The following is an 18,737-nucleotide window of genomic DNA, read 5'->3' on the forward strand; positions in this document are numbered from 1 at the left end:
AAAGTACAAGTCAACTGGCAACCCTTAGCTGATGCATTTATTGCTGGATGAAGTAAATTAATACATTGTGCAGTGTTCCTTCTTCAGCACCAATTTTAGAGTTTTCATTGCAGCTGTCTTAATTTCACTGAATTGTTAACTGGGAGGTGCCATTAACATTATGTAGTAATATAAAGATTCCATGTGGCAGTGATAGATGACTGTGGTTTTGGATGGTTTCCATTGATTTGACTTCTGCATCAGCTTTTGATGATTATACTTTTGTTTGTTCTCTACTAAAAAACAAACAAACAAAACCAACAACCCTTCTCACAATGTATCACTTTTTCCTGCAGTTGTTATCCACTGCATGTCATAGTAAACTTATATTCTGTACTGCATTGATGTACATATACACTTAACTGGGTGCTCTGGATACTTAGCAAAATTACTGAGCGTTAAGAAAATGAGACAGCTGTTGGTAGGAAAAGAATTGTGTTTATTGCAAATGCACTGAAATTTTCTATGTTTGAAATGTGTATGACCAATAAGCACATAGATGTCATATAGGGTATAGAGAAGGAAAAGCTAAACTGAGATAAATGAAAAGGGCTCACTGGTGTTGTAGGTTCACAAGGAACTCCGTGAGGAGGGATGTCCAGAAAGAGCTCCTTCCCATCTATCCCCATTTCATGAACCTGTAACTTGGTACCATTTAAAAAATACACATTATCATTTTTCTTTAAGTTCATATCTTCTTTAAAAGGTGCCTATTAACCTACTTTTCAAGACTTAAATTACTTGGCAGTGCCAGCTTCAAAATTCCACATGTTTGTTTATCAGCAAAAGTTCCTTCTCTTGTTAATAAAACCCCAATAATGCATTTGCGTTTTGTTTATGGGCTTCAATAAATGAGACTGAAATTTTATTGTACTATGACTTGCTAGTGGAGGAGATAGAATTAAAAATAAAACAGACCTCCTTCCTGAAAGTAATTACCTAGATGGAAAGCTGGGGATGACACGCTTGCTAGTGGATGAAAGTTTTCAGATAGATATTTTTTATATTAAGTGAATCCTGGAGCTTGTTGGAAATGCTCTATGTGACTCTAGATGGATTATTTATGTTATCAGAACTGCTTTTATACTTACAAGTAAATTAGTTTAAATTCATATTCCAACTACTGAGCTCTGGAAACGGTATGGATGAAATTACTTGCCATCCTCTGGAGTAACTTCAATTCTTTTGGTGTAATGTCGTGCTGAGATTTATATGAAAATGAATTTTAACTTCTAATAAGGTAACCATATGCTTTACAGTTGTTGTAATAAAGTGTCATAAATAATTATGGTTCCAAAGGAATTCAACCTTGCAACTGTCAGTTCTTCTGTTAGCAACTTGCATTTGAATACGTTACAATCATTGCTATTAAAGGAAATCTCACTCCCTCTGAATGGGTTTTTCATTGCAGTTCTGAGGCTGATCAGACGTTTGTCTGTATGGAGGGGCATGGGAAAACCACTTCGACTTCAGCAAATGCTTTTGTATGTTAGAGGTGCATTCTCCTGACTTGCATTGTACAGAATTGGGTATCTTTTATGTAAAACTTGTCTTTTCGCTTTTGTCATTTGCCAAGAATAGGCTGATCATTTCTAATACAGAATGAAACAATGCTCTTTTATTCTCTATCTGTCTTTAAGCAGTTCACAGTGTTTCTACTCTGTAGTTTGAATTCCACCTCCAGTATGAAAACTCAAGATCTTTTTGTGTTCCAGGACTCCAGATTTGGGAACAGGGAAGCATTTATGTATTTTTAGATTTGTGGATGAAGGGTGGTTAGGAGTAGAGGCAAAGTGCATTATATCATCAACTGCCCTTTCACTGCCTTTATTTCTTTAAGGTTTTCTCTTAAAAAAAAAAATTAAAAAAAATACATATATAAAAATAAATTGGTCTCATTTATAAATGGGTTAAACAAAAGCCTGATAATGATGTTGACTATTATTTGTAAGAGCTCATTGGCAGGAGGAAAAAAAAAAAGTGACTATCTTCCTGCAGGGTCAGCATCATTATCTTTACACTGTAATGACCCTTGTAGCAAACCATTTCCATTACATGTTTCAGTTCTGAAAGAGGACAGGAATTCATGCCAGAAATTGTGATGTTTTTAAGTCAGTCGTCCTCACTGTGTGCAGAAAGAGCTCCTGCTGCTCTTTGTCCATTAAGGCTTGGACTTGATATCACCAGAGTTCTTTCTTTAAATTATTATAGTTCTGCTCCTTACCTCGTGCAAACTGTGACATTTCTTTTTACTGATGTCAGCAGAAAAAAACTGAGAAACTTTAGTTGAAGCCGTGGCAATTTGTTACCAGGGAAGTGTTTGCATTAAACAACTGGAGCAAAGCAAAGACAGAAGTCTGAATGGCTTTCCTAACAGTTATCAGTTTACTTTTGACTGAGCTGGACTATAAAATGCTGAGAAGTATGTGTTTATAATGAACTGGTTTTGTTTGAATTTGAATGGAAATTGCCAGTACTTTTATAGAAATCACTGAAAATTGCTTGTCTAGCTTTTAAAGTTTAAATTGAGGTGCTGCGATCCTGCCTTTTTTAAACTCTGGAGTGTAAATGGGTTCATTCAAAAATGACAGAAGTATGTATCTGTGACATGAGTGTGTGTGTGTCTGCATGTATGCAGAAGTGTCTTTCTTGTAGCACAAAAAGATTTTGATTACTCTGGAGGTGACTGTCAACTTACTCATGAACCTATGAAGGCTTTGAGGGTTGCTTTGACTTGTGTTTTAGGTAGTTCTGAGAAACTAGTAAGGCAACTTTGAGTCATAGAAGTTTTGCCTTCCATTGATTTTCTGTGTTATGTAGAGCCCAGTGATGTGTTTTACTTTCAGATTTTGTCCACAGACTTTATATGAGGTCCTATATTTGGAAAAAGGTTGTGACAGGCAACAGTCTCTTAGATGCTGTAATTTAAAGTGGTTCCAAGGCCAGATGTTTTCATCTAGTGGTTTGCCTGCTTCAGAGAGGAATTCCTATCAGATCCTGTCCTTCCTCTCTCAAATACTGTTGCTTTTATTTCCTTATCAAACATAAGAAATCATGTCATCATGAGGCCAGATTCCCTTGATAATAACAAAGAGCATTAATGATTAAAGTTGATCTAAAGTCTTCTGGGTTGCATACTAAATCAGCTGTCTGAATTCTCTCCTGAATGTGGGATTGTCAGAAAATGTAGTTACTACTGTGATAAACACAGAGTGAGCAAAAAAGCATTGAATATACCTTGTACAGATACTTCTAGTGAGCAGTATACTGTATGAGCATTTGAGAGGAGCTATGGGATTAAGTACTGCAGCCAAGTCCAGCTACCTTCGATAGCACAAAACAGCAAGGGTGATACATTTTGAGAACATGGATTTATGTTCTAGCAAATGGAAATGTCAATCAACACAAGATAAGGTTACTTGGCTGTCCTTTCCTTTCGGTATGATACGTGTTCTGTGAAGGACATCATTACTGCGGAGTTTATCGCTAATGTTTTTTCACTACCTGGAAGGTCATTTCTTTTAAAAAACTAGTGGATGTTCACAATTTAAGTTGTCAAGAAAATTTAACAACTAAAGCACTAACTGGAAAACACATGCCAGTAACAGGCCAGTACATTTATTTTAGGTGACTGGACAAGCATGATTTTGGATGTTATTTCTGGAATGTATTCTGGCTATGGCTGGATAGATGCTGTAATTTGGAGTGATTGTGTACCTCGGGTTACAAGGACCCCATGTAACCAAATGTCTGAAGTTAGTCCTGCTTTCAAAAGGTGGCTGGACCAGACGACGTTCTGAGGTCCCTTCCAACCCCTTTTATATGTGTGCATTTCTTCTCTTATCCTATACTGTATTTTGCATCAGGAGCACTGGAGGGGCATTCGATTCTGTATTATTGCCTTTTGGAGAGGTGGGGAGTGCAGAAGGGGCAGCTCTGTTGTACAGGTGAAAGTTCGGCAGTGAAAAAAACCAAACTGATTTAAGTGCTGATACTGGTAAGATTTTTTTCCAGCAACTTGATGCTCCAGCTGTCTCTCCACTGCTCTTAAACAATGGCTTTGAGGGTATGGAAGCCCTTGTCTAAAAAACATACGTCAAGAGGGTGGCTTTTGGAGAGCTAAAAACCCTACAGGGCCCAGGGTCTATAGTGTAGGTAACACGTACAGCAGCTTTGCTGCTTCCAGAGAAGGATATCTACCAGGTGTTGTGGGTAGACCAGTTGTGGGATTAAAAGTCCCGCTAAGAAAAGGAAGCTAGAATTTTCAAGGCTAAAGGATCTGCCTGTTTCCTGGTGTACCTCTGTGCAGCTTTTTCTGTTTTGGTTTCAGTCTGGAAGCTCCGATAATGGTGTTAACAAAATTATCCATTGTCTTGCTGGGGTGTTGTGGAGCTCACTGGGTGAAGGTGTTAGATAAGGAACAGTATGACAAGAAAATAGTCTGAAGCAGGTGTAGAAGAGCAAGCGTACTATTTATACAGTAAAAATATATATATTTTTAATATTCATTTTTATCTATTTAATGCTTCTGACAGCTAAGGAAAGGTATTGAATAAAATATTCATGTGCATATCTAATTTCTTGAAAGGTAATTCCTTTTTCTGCCAGAAATCTTATAGAATAATAAGTCAATTTGATTTGGCTATTTAGATGTATTTGAAAAATCTATTCAATGCAATTTTTGAAGGCACCTGCATCTATTTAATAATCAGCTTCTTTGAACTTAGGGAAGAAAAGAATCTTAACGTGAGATATTGATTCAAGTAATTGAGTTGAGCACAGAAATGCGTGCAGCATCTACAAAGATAACTTGCATTGATGCTCATTTCCTGTTGAATTGATGACGTTTGTGATTTTTTCAGAACTCAGAAGATTTTCCCCCAAGACACACCACCATTTTTTCCACTTTATTTATTTTTCAACACATTATTTTGTTAGCCCTATTCTTATGACTCATATTTTTCCCTCAGGCTTTCACCAGAGAATGCATCTGTACATATTGGTCACTTTACATGAATGCAAAGGAATGTCTTCAGATGTGAGTGTGAGCTGGTGTTAGCTCAGAGACACTATGTTTTGGAACAAGAGAGATCCAATTTGTAATGAGGTTACTGAAATTATCGGCTGGCTTTTAGCATGGGTAGAGCAGGCAGTTTCCTGAGGCAGTTGGACTACATGCTTGCTCTTTGCATTGCATACATGGAACCCAAGACACAAAGTTTAGATTAGTGAGACTCTTGCTTCTGCTGACCATGAGAGAGGTTGTAAAATCAGGCCTGTCACTGCAGTGGCTGGTCGAGAAGAAGCTGTTGCTTTTTTTGCCTTTTCTTTTACCTCAGGAATAGCATTCTCTCTGCTCCTCGCTCCCTTGCATTCCAGATTCCACTCTTAAGGTAGGAAAGCTCTGTTTTATGCCAGGTTGATTCAGTTCTTCAGTTCTTGCTTCTAGCTGTCTTACATTTCTTTCTAAAACATCTCAAAGACTATAGCGCATCATTTGGGCAATAGGGAATCCCATGGCAGCCTGTAATTGTTACTAACACATTCCCATTACCTGTAGGAGTTATTGTAATTTTTCTCTCTGTGAAATTCTTCCCTGCAAGTGTATTAGGAAGGTCATTGCTGGATAGATATTAGTACCTGGGTAACTGACATTTAGGCTGATTCAGACTCTTAAAACACTGGCCTTAGGGAGGCCAGATTCATACACATGAGTTATTTTTCCTGTTTAAAAACTTCTTCTAGAATTATAATAAAAAGTTTCCTCCATTTACTGGTGCACAACCTACACGGACCTTTGAAGGTCAGTCCTTTTGCTCTGTTCTGCAGCTTACTTTAACCCATTACCCCTTAGGTGACTTTATTTACTTTTTGGCTTCCAGTCTAGCTAGCTGAATCAATGCTGTTGTGAAAAGGTCAGCAGTAATCTGAAGTGCAGTTGGTTTGTGGAAGAATGTAAAGCACAATTTCTAGTCTTTCTTTGCTATGAGGATCAATTCAGAACCTGGCACTACAATTGCGTGATTTTCATGTAGTGATTTTTCCTTTTCAACAGTAATATTACATTTGGTAAAAAAAAAAAAAGACAAATCTTTTTGGCTCCTATGGCAGCTGACATTTGTTAATGCAAGGGCTGCAGTGTACCAATGGGGCTTTTAATAATTAGCCCCTTGCTGGGTTTGCTTTACTGTCAGCCTTATCTCTCCTAAAAGGTGGTGAAACCTTGGATTGCATAAAGGTGGACAACTTGTGTCAGTATAGGAAGCTACATACTTGCCCCTGTCTGAGCACTAACAGATTCTGGCAGCTGTTTCTCAATTAGTATTGACATTATTGGATATTCATTAATGTGCAGCAGATGATGAATGTGTGAGCAGACTGAACATCCTCTCCCATTAAATACTGGGAAACAAATGAATTCCTGTTTTAGGTAAGTAGAATTATTTTTTGCTTAGTTAACACAAACTGAATAACTGAAGCTCAGTTACATCTATTTTGCAATTCTCATAAATCTTGAAATGAATTAATGAAGAAGACAGGGAAGAGATCCGTGTCTTGGATTACATGGGAATCTAATCAGTGTGCATTCCCCTGAGCTATATCTGTTTTGTGCTAGGCTGCCATTGATTTTGTAAACATTTCAGTGTTAGCCATAATCCCCTTTGAATATAAATAATTCCCTGGTAGTTTCTCCTGTATTTGAATTAATTCTAAAGTGATTGACTTGATAACTCTTTATTGGGTTTTATTACTAAAAGAGGGAAGTTCTTACTTGTTTTCACAACTCTAATCTCTGACCGCTATGAAACCAGTAAGTATATTGGATTTTCAGTAGTTGGTGATGCTGAGAAAGCCTCAGACAGAAAGTGTCCAGGTTGGACACTGAAAGAAAAGCAGAAATCTTGAGGGAAAACCAATACATTTGCAGTGAAATATGTATTTTGTTAGTTAGTATGTTGCTTATGGTTTGTAATTCCCTGGAGAAAGACATAAAGGAGGTTGAGATGGTATCCAGTCAAGTCTGAGGCTGGATGTGTGGGTGTTATACCCTTGTAATTTAAGAGTGCAAAGGGCTTGAGCTCTCTCGTCTTGGAACTTGAATTAGTTGAAAAATGTTTTAGAATTGATAACCTGTTTCGTGCCATTTCCTTAACTTCAGAGTCTTCAAAATAGTATTATTTAAGTTGAAGATGTGTTACTGAAATTGTTTTGTTGAGACTGGAAAAGCAAGCATCTAACAACTAACCTAAGTTGCTGGTGGTGTTACTGCAATATATATATAGCAGTAGGCAGTGTTTTGACCTGTGGATAGAAGGACTTTATAATCTGTTAAACAGTTTAGAGCTACAGGGCATAAAATGAGTTAGGGATGATTTAACTGCAGCAGCATTAGATGCTATTCTTTGATATTCTTGATTAGGGGTGCATTTAAACCCTAGCGGGGAAATGTGTGTTACCATGTCGGTTTTATGTCTTATCATAGGAGTGTATCAGATGAATGCTGGGCTATCTCAAGAAAAAAAAAATAAATCCTTGTTTCTTTGAAAAACTGAGCATATATTTCTGTTTGAGTTGTTTAACCAACAGAAGGACTGAACTGATGTGTACTGCTTAGCTGGATTCCTGGAATAATGTGATGTTTTGGTAATCATGTTGACAGGAAACAACCCGTGTATGTGGATGAATCTGCATATTATTAACATAAGCTGGATTGATGTGCTTGTGATGTGTCACTAAGGTGTTTTGAAAGGGTGGGGGAATTGCTCTCTATGTTAAGGAGTGGATAAACTCCAGGGAGCTCTCTCTGAGAAATGGTCAGGAGCAGGTGGAGAGCCTATGGATTAAAATTAGTTATTGGACCAATAATGGAATGGATCCTCCTAGATATGTTAAGGTATATGAAGGATGATCTGAGGCAGCCAGCATGACTTCACCAAGGGAAGGTTGTATCTCCTGATCCATCTGGTAGCCTTCTTTGATGGAGTGATGGCATCAGTGGTCAAAGGGAAAGCAACTGATGTTGTCTGTCTGGACTTGTGCAAGATGTCCAAGATGTTGTGCAAGGTCTCTTACCACATCCTTATCTCTTATCTCTGGGTGTTATTAATAGGTATGAATGAGATCTCTTTCCCAGTAGGTTTTATGACCCAAATGTAAGCCAGGAGACAATATTTTAGGTGGGAGGAAAAGAAAAATGAGGGAACGTGGTTTGAAATGGAAATCCTGAAATAGCTTCCTCTTTTTGTTTTTTCTTTAGTAAAATTCTGATCTTTAAGGGAGTAGGTTTTACTTTAAAATTTTTTTCAAACTAAGCATAATTCTGTTGACATGTACTAGTTGTGATGATAAAGGGAAGGCAGAATTGTCTTCCTCTGAAAAGCAGAAAGTTGCACTAAACTCTTCCATGTAAGAACTTCTTCAATACTTTGCCCTCAAGGGAAGGAGTCCCAGATACCTAGTTTAAGATAAGATCTCAGCAAGGGTTTCCTCTCTGCCCTGCTTTAAAGGGCTGCCAGTTGTTTGAAGGGAGCAGTGACTCAATTCCACCCCAGAGATAGTCTGCAGTATTTGTCAGGATTTTTACATTATGGAAAAGGATGATTCCAGGGAGGTATTGAAGGGAATGACGTGATATGTAGTGATGTTGTTAATTCAGAGCGAATCTCAAGTACAGTGTGAGAGAATGAGTAAAACTGTCTAAGGTACTTGTCATGATCTGATTCTAGTTGGCATCTCGTGGTACCGAATGAGTGATTCTAATTAAAACTAGAAAAGTTTGCGATACCACTTAAAAGTGAATGCAAACAGAATAGGAAAAATCAGTCAGGAAAAGCATAGAAGGTATGATTAAATCTTTTTATTCAATCTAAATACTATAAGCTTGGGGTCATGTATTGTCTTGTGTAGGTTCTCACGATGCAACAGAGGAAACTGCCAAGAGTAGGACCGGTAAGTGCAATTTAGTACATCATTTCCATGTGTTGGTTCTCTGATGGTCACTGAACCTAGAGTTGAAGGCTGTTCTGCTGACTTTTCTGATACAAGAAAAAGCATTGTTAAAATCAGGAGGACTTCTCTGCAGGAACCCATCTTGGTTTTTCTAGCCTTTTTGAGCTCAGGTGTTGAGCTCAGCAGTCTGTACAGTGGTAGCGTTACTACTTATGAGATGGCTTGTGGTAATCTATGTACAGATGAAATATGGTTCCTTAAATGTGTCAGGGTATTTTTCCTATGAGCTCCTGGCAGGACAGAATCACAGAATGAAGTCCTTGATACATAGTAAGGTGGTGATTATATTTGCAGCTGTGAAGTAATGAATTTGAACATCACATAAAGAGTTCACATAATTTTGGCTTAAATGCACTGTTCTGTTCTCATGTTCCTGTGCACATAGAGGTCAATTCTTTTAATATTTAATTGTCACATTTGGATTGAATGGTATCTGAATAGAGAGATGTAAGTATGAGGATAAATAACAGTGTATGATCAAATAATTGTGTACTTATCTGTTATTTTGTTGCTTGCTTCCATTTAATGAGTACAGGTGTCTCACACTCAGTTTCATGTATCCATCACCTTCTCACCCCCAGTGACAAACAAAAGTGAGTTGTGCAAAGAGAGATTAAAGTGCAAAGTTACTGAAAAGACCTCCTAGTTTCCTGTGGGTTCCTTAAATTCCATTTCAGTGGAACTACAACTCGGTGTGCTCTAACAAAAACAGCAGCTGATTTCCAGGGCCTGGTATTGTTGTGTTGCCACAGTTCCCCACATACTGGATCCCAAGAACGTGTCTCTCTGGGTACTTGGAGCTGTTATTGCAAAGCAGTAATGGTGCAGATACATGCCTATCACTGTAGGGATGAGCAGTGCTCCCAACCAGCAGCTTTAAAGCAAACAAACAAAGAAGTCTCTGCAAGTTGTGATGTGTTTCTTCTTCTCTTATGATCTATTAGATAATAGACCTTATTCTATTGTTTTTTATATGTGGGTCTTAGTTTTTAGAAGAACTTCAACGAAAGATTTCCCAGGGTACTCAGATAAGCAATCTGTTTTTGTCTAGCTGATAGGAATCTTTAGCATTAATAGGATTCCTCACAGCCAACATCACAGTTGGCTTCAACTTCACAGTGCCAAACTTTTTGTGTCCAGAATGTGTTGAATCACGTGGAGAAAATAGTTGAATTTCTTCTGTACAATGTACTGTTTACAGCATGAGAATGAGTGCAACATAAAGGGAGTGTACAGTTCTCATGCTAGATAACAGCTGTGAGTGCTTTTCTCTTGCCTTAGTTAATAACCTGACCATTAATCTTACAGGGGAAATTTCGCTCTGTCCTGATTAATATTTCTATGAGGAAACATAAAACAGCTCCAGAGTTCATCTGAAGATGGGTTTGCTCTGATTTTTGGGATGGTGACCAGGGAAACAGCAGTGTAAATCCTCTAAAGTGTAGGAGTGACCTGGACTTCCAGTGTGTCTGAATACATTATCGGGCTGCTGCACAAACAGGAGAAGCTGCTTCTTTTTCCATTAAAAAGAGGAGGGGAGAGGGAAGGTTGCCACTGTTTGGAGAGACAGGAAGGAAAGATGAAGGGAGGACCAAGTTCTAAAGATTCTATTTAAATCCATAAGTTCTTATGACCTTAATGTGTGTTCTAAGTGCTTAAAAAGGAATTAATAAGCTACATGACTTGGCACCCCTTGTTGTTTATATTCTAAGGAAAATGTGGGATGTCCCCTATGGAAAGGAGGGAGAGCATCTAAGCTTTGAAGAGAGGTGGGATTTAAGACAAGCCCTTGCCAATAGGGTGGGTGCTAGCGTACTACTTGCTAATCTGAATCCTGTGCTGCTAATCACTTATATGTGGATACTTGGGTACCTGTCTTGAGGCTGTAGATTTTGATCTAGGAAAAAGACACCTGGTTCATCTTCAAGAATTAGTACTAGTTATATGAACTCTAAAATAGTCTGGATGCAAGCTTACCTACCTCTGTTATTTGACTAAACTTTAATACTTGGAAAGACTGTATGTGTGCATCAAGTTGGGACAAGTTGTATTTATTAACACTCTGAGGAGTAAATACTTGCAGTAATTATCTCAAGGGTCAGTTAAGCAGTGCTCTTGGCCATCTCAGCATAAAGATAAAAATGAGGGTAATAATTTAGGAAAGTGTGTGCATTTTTTCCATTCTTAAATGCAAGGGAAAATAAGTAGAAATGTGACAAGCTTTTTCCTGGGTGTGTTCTCAGTCCAACAAAAAATATTTGATTTAGATATCTCAATAACTATAATCAATAGGTGTAATTGATGTTTGTGTTCTCATTAGAAACTGATACTCAATTTTCCTGATATGAGAGAGAAAGCTAAATTAAGAGCTATGCCCTTATTGAAGATCTTAAATGCATAGTTTAAGATCCTTACGTTCTGAAAGTTACAACATAATTTACTGTCCAATTTGGTGTAATGAGGAGTAATGCTGAGGGGATATGGGAGACCTCTGGATTGCATTTGAGCAATGGATGATGCAGGTGAATGAATAATGTACTTGAAAGCTGTGTAACTCATTGTCTGAGTAACTGAGAAGAGTGAGGGAAGAAGGTAACAGGAAATAAAGCCATGAAGAATAAACATTTTTTCGTGCACTGTTTAGGTGAATGCCATGTGCAATACTTAACTGCTGTCCCTATTAGTTGTTCTTAACTGTTTGTAGTGGTGATGCCCCACTGGGAAAAAAAAAAGCCAAGACAAAACAAAGTAGGCAACACAAAACCTGCAATGAAAAAAGACTAGGAAGGTGTATTTGTAGGAGTGCTAGCATTCCTTGTCTGAAGGGATGATGTATCAGTAATCTACGTAGATTATGTGAATGTCAGTAGGTGAGTCTTCTAACTGATGGCAATAGAAGCAGCAGATAAGAGAAACTAGGAAATTCATTTTGAAATGAAAGCAAGAATCTGTTGTTAGAGTTTGAATTTCATTAGCTTTCTATAATATTCATTTGTCTTGTGGCTCATGCTTCATTTACTGTCTTCATTAAAAGCTGAGTAACTTTATATGCTAACTTGAAAAAATGCAGAAGTAAAATTGAAATTGTTTGGCTTTGAGTTGTTTATAAGCTTGATTGTTTGAGTTTTTATTCCCTTTGAGTAAAGAATACTCTTTTCTTAATGCCAAGTTTCATGAGCTGGATTTAAAAGTGCTATTCTTTACCACCTACAGAGATCCATGGTCTTTTAGAAGTCCTTCCAGTTCTTTTGGTTGGTGGTTTTTTTTTTTTTTTTTTTTTTTTTTTTTTTTTTTTTTTTTTTTTTTTTTTTTTTTGTATTTATTTATTTATTTTTTCCTACAGATAATTTGAAATAGAATGTAGGGGACAATATTACAGCACATTTCTTGTCTGCACAATTTTTTATTCTTTCCAACAATGTCTAAGCAGAATCAATACTTACAGCTAAGAATCTTTCTCACGAATTAGCATCTACTCTGCTCCTTCTGTAGCCTCACCTCCATAATGAGATCTGAGATAAGTGAAAATGCCAGTATATGTTCCACCCACACATCAAAGTTGTCTTCCTGTTGAAGTCAAGTCCCAAGCAACTGCGTTCTGTTCTTCAAAATTTCTTCTAATTTCTGCCTCAAAAAGACATTTTGCTGATCATCATCAAGGGGAATTTAGAGAGAATCTTGTGTAGGAGGGGAATAAACTATTTGCCAGTATTTTATCTTATAAAAATATACTGCCTTTACTGGTCTATGCCAATACATCCTCTCTTTGCTTTATCTTTTAAACATTGGTGAGACATACAAGCTTTCAGGCTTTTGAAAGTTGACTGTATGAACATCCCCTCCTCAAGCTGTGAATTCTCACATGCGCTGGCAGAGCCATGTAGCTATCAAGAGAGAATAAAATTATTAATCATCCTTGCTTATAATTTCTTTCACATATTTTTGTGCCTCTACTTCTGCCAGAGTAGAAAGATAGGAAATTGATCTAAGAGATCACTATAGTTGTGTTTTGCTTGCATTACATTGGATGGCTGGATAAAAACACACTGACCTATGTTTATCTAAGCTTGTCTTCAAACACTACTGGAAATGGAGACTATAGAGTTACTCTATTACACTGCTTTCATTCTCTTAGTATTTGGAGCACTTTTCTAATAACTAATCTGTGATGCAATATCAGTGTTCTAATCATCGACGTGGACTATTTCATGTGTGGCAGAAGCACTAAAGGATTGTTATGATGACTTCTCTTCTTCACGGCCTAAAACCCCCAGTTCCTTTAAGGAAAGCTATTCTATCTTAACATCTGGGTTTCCTTGGGCTTCCTCCAGTAAGTCCTAATCCAACATGTACGGCCCCAACCTGGAGGAGATGCTGTAAGTGATGCATTGCAATTCTGAGGGGAGCAGAAAGATCTGTTACCATTTGTGTTTCTTTCACAATGGAGGTGGCCTCATTTTGCAGCAGTGTGATACTGATTCATTGGATGCTGTGATATACATCTAATCTCAAAACCCTTGAGAGTTAATTAGTTACTTTGAAGCAAAAAAATAAATCTCATTTTGGGCTTCCTTCCAGTATCAGTGTAGTTCATTATTTTTGTGTTCATATATAAACTTACTGTTAGCATCACTGGCAAATTTTGTGTGTAAACTCTTTATTTCATTATGTAGGTAGAAGCACTGAATAATAATTGAGTGTCAGGACAAACCCTGTGTAAACTGTACTTAATATCAAGTTTTATTATTACAGCAAACACAAACCTTACAAACTGCTGATAAATGATTGTAAAACAAGATGTATGTCACAAGAAATCCTTAGTCTGTTGGTGTTTTAAAATAATTAGGAACTTCAGGGGCAAATTAAAGGATAAAAGGGCTAAAATGTTTGGTATCCTACTGTAGATAAAGTAGGTTCTATGTTAGGGTTTCCGGATATTGTTCATCCTCATCGCAAAATATATGTATTTTCTTATTTATACATCAGGAGATGTGATCAATGCTCGTGGTGACCACTGCATCCTTTGGGAGTTAGGAATGTGGATGCTCAGTTGATTCAGCTGTATCGCTGCTTCAGAATCAGAATCTTCTGTCCCAGTTCAGCTGGTTTAAGCCAAGTTAGGTTTTAGCTCTTAATCTTGTGAATGGTCTCACCGTGTAACCTGGAACCACTCGCATGGTGAAGTTCTTTGCCAGTCTGTAGCTTTGCACTTTGACTGTTACACCTTTAGAGGATATTTGTGTTGAATGAGGATGCTGTCTTAAAAACTCTCAGCTTTGCAGGATCACAACTTCATGAATGTCAGGCATTAGAAAGCTCTTTTGTTCATGAAGCTTTAAATAATTTGCAACTCCTCCTAACTGCTGGAGCTTTTTCTTGAGATTCTAATTTTATAATGATGCATAGAAAGCTGAGACTGTCTTTATACTATATAAAACCTGTTATCTTAACTTCCCTCGTGTTTTCTGTCCTTGTTGAACTGCATTGTATTTGTCACCAGACTGTCCCTTCTTAGCTTGAACAAACTCTCACCTGTAACCAGTCTGGAATTTTAAACAGTATGTCTTTAATATGTATCTTAAATAATTTTAAGTAGATTAATTACAGATGTAGATTCAGTTTACTGAAGCCAGACTGGACTGTCAGTTGCTATTGTCAAACTCAAAGGAAATCCATAGAGCAGTTGGTTTGGGCTTGCTGCCGTGCTGAAGTAATAACAAAAAGCAATAAAAGTGCTTACAAAGCAGTTTCAATATCATGGGCTTTGCTCCTGTTCAGTGTTCACTGTTTTGGATGACTTAAACTTTTCCCATTTATAAACTGAATAAAAGAAATTCAAAGCATTGATTAAGATGTCAGGATGAATGACATACTAACATCTGTTTGAGAGAAAACATTTGATTTAACTGCAAGTTTTTGACCAATAAGAGAATCATCAGTGCACTGTGCATAGCACTCTTTTCATGTATGGTACCTGCTAATAGCCATTATCTGATAATACATCAAACTCTAGTTTTAAAGTGAGTTAAAAGAAGAAAAAAGAAATAAGAATGAGGAAGTATTCCTGATAAATGCACGGTTAGAGCAATTTGTTTCACCTTCTCTAAACAAATAAAAACACCCTCTTCAGTGTAGCGGTAGGTGGAGGTGACTAAAAAGTGTTTAATCTCTCAAGTTCCAGTGCGTCTTTGTTATTAAACTCATCAGCCTTGCTTGGCAAGTGAAAACAATGTTTTACAGTTAAGGTAAACAGTGTTGAGAGGAGTGGGGGGTGGAAAGAAAAAGAAACTTGATAAAACATTAGCACGCCAATGGGTGAATCTGCTGGAAATGCAGAAGTCAGTGACTTTCATAAATTTGCAAGTTAAAAGCACTGGAAGCTTTTCTGGTATCAGAAAAAGAAAATAATTTGTGTCTGCCATTGCCAGCAGTATTATTTACTTGCAGTATTTTCCCTTTTGTTGCTTGAGATGATCTATGTAATTTCTTTCTCCTTTAGCCTTGAGAATGGAGAACAGAAGGAAAGCCAGAAAAACAAGGGAAGGGAAGTTTCCTTTGAGTGCTGTTACGCCCCAGTGGTGGTGCATAATATAATTCTTCAAAAAATGAAAGTCGAGATGGAATACACTCAGGAATCATCCAGTATAAAATCTTAGGTTTCAGGATGACATGAATTTTGAATTGCTTCTTCTCTAAAGATGACTTAATCACTATGTGCAGTCTTCTGTAGAAAATAGCTGAGCTGAAGTGTGTGCGATGTTTGTGCTGTTAGTCAGTTCAACAGGAAAAAAAAAACCCTTCTGTTTACAACTTTGTTTTTGTCATTGCAGGGAGATAATCTTCCATTCTCACAGATCTATAGCTAAGGTTTTCCTCTTTTTTTCTTCCTTTGGTAACTTGATTGGGTTGGGCTGTTTCTGGGTATGAAATTCTGACACTGCAGAGAGAAATATTGGGATCAGTGTGTATTGTTTTCAATAATGGTGACATTGACAGTGAGGAAGTGAGGCATGTGCCAACTTCGGACTGGTTTTGAAGGAGTGTGAGCCTGAGTGCCTTGGTTAAGATCTGAGTTTGACCGTCTTGTGGTGGCCCAACTTTGTTCTGCTTTTGAAATGGAAACAGCATCTAATATGACTGAATCCTTTCCAAAAAGCATTAGATTGTCATATTATTACGTCATTCTGAATGAAATTAAATATAGGAGAGTGACTGGTTTATATTTAAAGCATTAATTCATACACAAGGCGGTGTCCCTGCTTATAGCTGGGGCGTTGGAAATAGATGATCTTCCAAGACCCTTCCAACCCAAACTGTTGTATTATTCTTCTGTGCTGTGTAATCATAGCTGAGCTGGATATAGACATTATTGGATAAAGAAGCACAGTGGAGAAGCCCAGTTCTGGAGTCTGGGTGAATAATGGAGTTCCTTATTTTGTTTAAAAATGTCTTCTCTCTTGCACCTTTGTAAAATATTTGATTTCTCAAGAGAAGGTATTTTGTTCTTATGGAGAACGCTGTACCCCAGGTGCTGTTGTGGTTGCCATGGCAGTTTGCTGGGAAGCATCCTCTTAAACACATTACTACTGGCAAAGAAATAGTGTCTTTTTTGATTGCTTTGACAGATGCTCAATGCTCATTTTATTAAATATTTTCTGCTGAGTAGTTTGATTTCTTGGGGATAAAATAGCCCCCCTTTTTTTTTCTCCTAAAAAAGTAGTTTGGGATAAATAAGTTTCTGAGTTAGCTTTCACGTGCTTTTACTCAATAAATATAGAAACCTCCTATTCTCTCTCCCCCAGTCTTTCTCATTTTAGAAGCTGTTTTAATAACCGGTATGCAAGTATGATTGAGCCAAGCTGGCTTCACTTATATAATCTGACTGGGAAATGAAATTTCACACCCGTGACTTGCCTTGCTGAGAATACCTGCTTTATTTTTTTTTTTCACTTTTCCAATCTGCCCTCTTTCCTTGGCTAAATTTGGAGATGCACAGCAGCCTGTGTGTGTATGTGTGTGTATATTAGGCTGTGGGAGGCAATGGTGTTCCTTCATGTCGAAACATCCAAGGTAAAACAATTAAAAGGAGAGAACTTAAGGGTGAACAGTACCTTTTGACACTTGCCTGAACAAATGCCATTAAAACTGAATAGATAAAGGTTATGACAGAAGGTGTTGTGTGACCCAGGAATCTCTCTCTCCCTGAGACCCCGTATACATGTTGCGGAGTTTTGCAAGGAGCAGAGAAGTGGTTGAGACACCTGCAGCAGATTGTGAGGGTTGTGCTGGCTCATGCGGGAAAAGCTAAGGAGGTGGGATATTGTCTCTGTGCGTTCTTCACCTTTTTAGTCCACCTGCTGTAGTTGGGAAGGCGTCTATTCCAAGAGTGGATTTATTATGCTATATAGCATGAGTTGAAGTCACAGCGAAGCCTTTAAGCAAGCTTTGATTTAGCTGCTTGCAGTTTTTTATGAGGGCTGTAGTGAAACTTATTCAGAAGGTTATTCTAATCCTGTTCCACAAGATGAAAATAGAAGCATAATTTAAAACAAATGACTTGCCAGACATTGAATACCTTGGTGAACTTCTGCTAGTCCCTCGTGCAGGAGGTCATCAAATCAAATATTGTGGCTGAATTTTTGAAATGCTTGGATAATTTTATGACCACTAGTAGCATTTGTAGTTATGAAAGGTAAGATAAAGATCATCAGCTCTCATGCTTCAAGGCATAAGGCAATCACTGTAGTGTTACGGGAGGGATATTTCCCCACTGAGCAGCATTACACAGTTGGTTATGTACGTTATGATGTGTTCTTTTTTTCTTTTTGATCTAAGCCATTAGGCAGTGAGGTGACACTGAATGTGTGAACAGGTTGCTTAGACAAATCCCCTGTTTGCCACAGAAGGGATATGTTTTCATCTGGAAGGCTTCTGATGCATCACAAAATTGAAGCTGTTGCTTATGGGAACGTTGATTCACTAAGGATCTTATTATGGTGAGGGGTTCCCATTTTGAGCTTAGTAACACTATAGCTGCTGTGAGATGCTCACTGTTATCATATATAAATGTGCCATTGCTTGTCAGCTGAGTTGATACTCTCTCCTTCTTACTCCCCACTTGGAGCTTGCTTCAGATCACAGTCTGCGGGTGTTCAATTTTTGATTTCACAGTAATTGGCAGGTAGTCTTTTGGTGAGTCTGAGAGCAAAACTTAGATCCTGACTCTGCATGTGGTCATTGACAGGGTTATCAGACACTGCAGGGTCCTGTCTGAGGTCTTCTCTGCCCTGACAGAGTAGAGCTGGCTTACGAATGTAATACTTTAGCGTATATATTTATGGCTGACTATATTTAGTTCCTACATTGCATGAAGGAGTCCTAAGTGCTACGTTAAAATCTAGATTGGGATGAGCAATCCTTCCTGTTGCCTGGGCCATTTTGAGGGGCAAGAATAAAAGGTTCTCTGAAATGAAGAAAAAATAAAAGAGGGAAAAGCTACCCGATAAGAAGTGGAATTTGCTTAGTAGAGCATGCTTTGAAAATTGTTCACCCATTTTGAATCTGAGTCATAGCATAAAATGTACAGCAGCTCAGGGACTGTGACTCTGAGTTCCCTCTTCCTAGTATTTGGCTTAGTTTTTTTGCTCACTGCTCAGATATTGCCTTGAAATTTCCTAGTTCATACAGAA

The 18,737-nt window shown here is 37.7% G+C and overlaps 1 protein-coding gene across 4 annotated transcripts in view; it reads left to right on the plus strand.

The window, feature by feature from the left end:
* The window catches only part of NELL1 (neural EGFL like 1), a 240,310-nt gene that overhangs the window by 82,551 nt on the left and 139,022 nt on the right, over positions 1–18,737 (plus strand). The window lies entirely within an intron of this gene.

The sequence above is a fragment of the Coturnix japonica genome, chromosome 5 (genome assembly GCF_001577835.2).
Source record: "Coturnix japonica isolate 7356 chromosome 5, Coturnix japonica 2.1, whole genome shotgun sequence".
NCBI classification, from domain to species: Eukaryota; Metazoa; Chordata; class Aves; order Galliformes; family Phasianidae; genus Coturnix; species Coturnix japonica.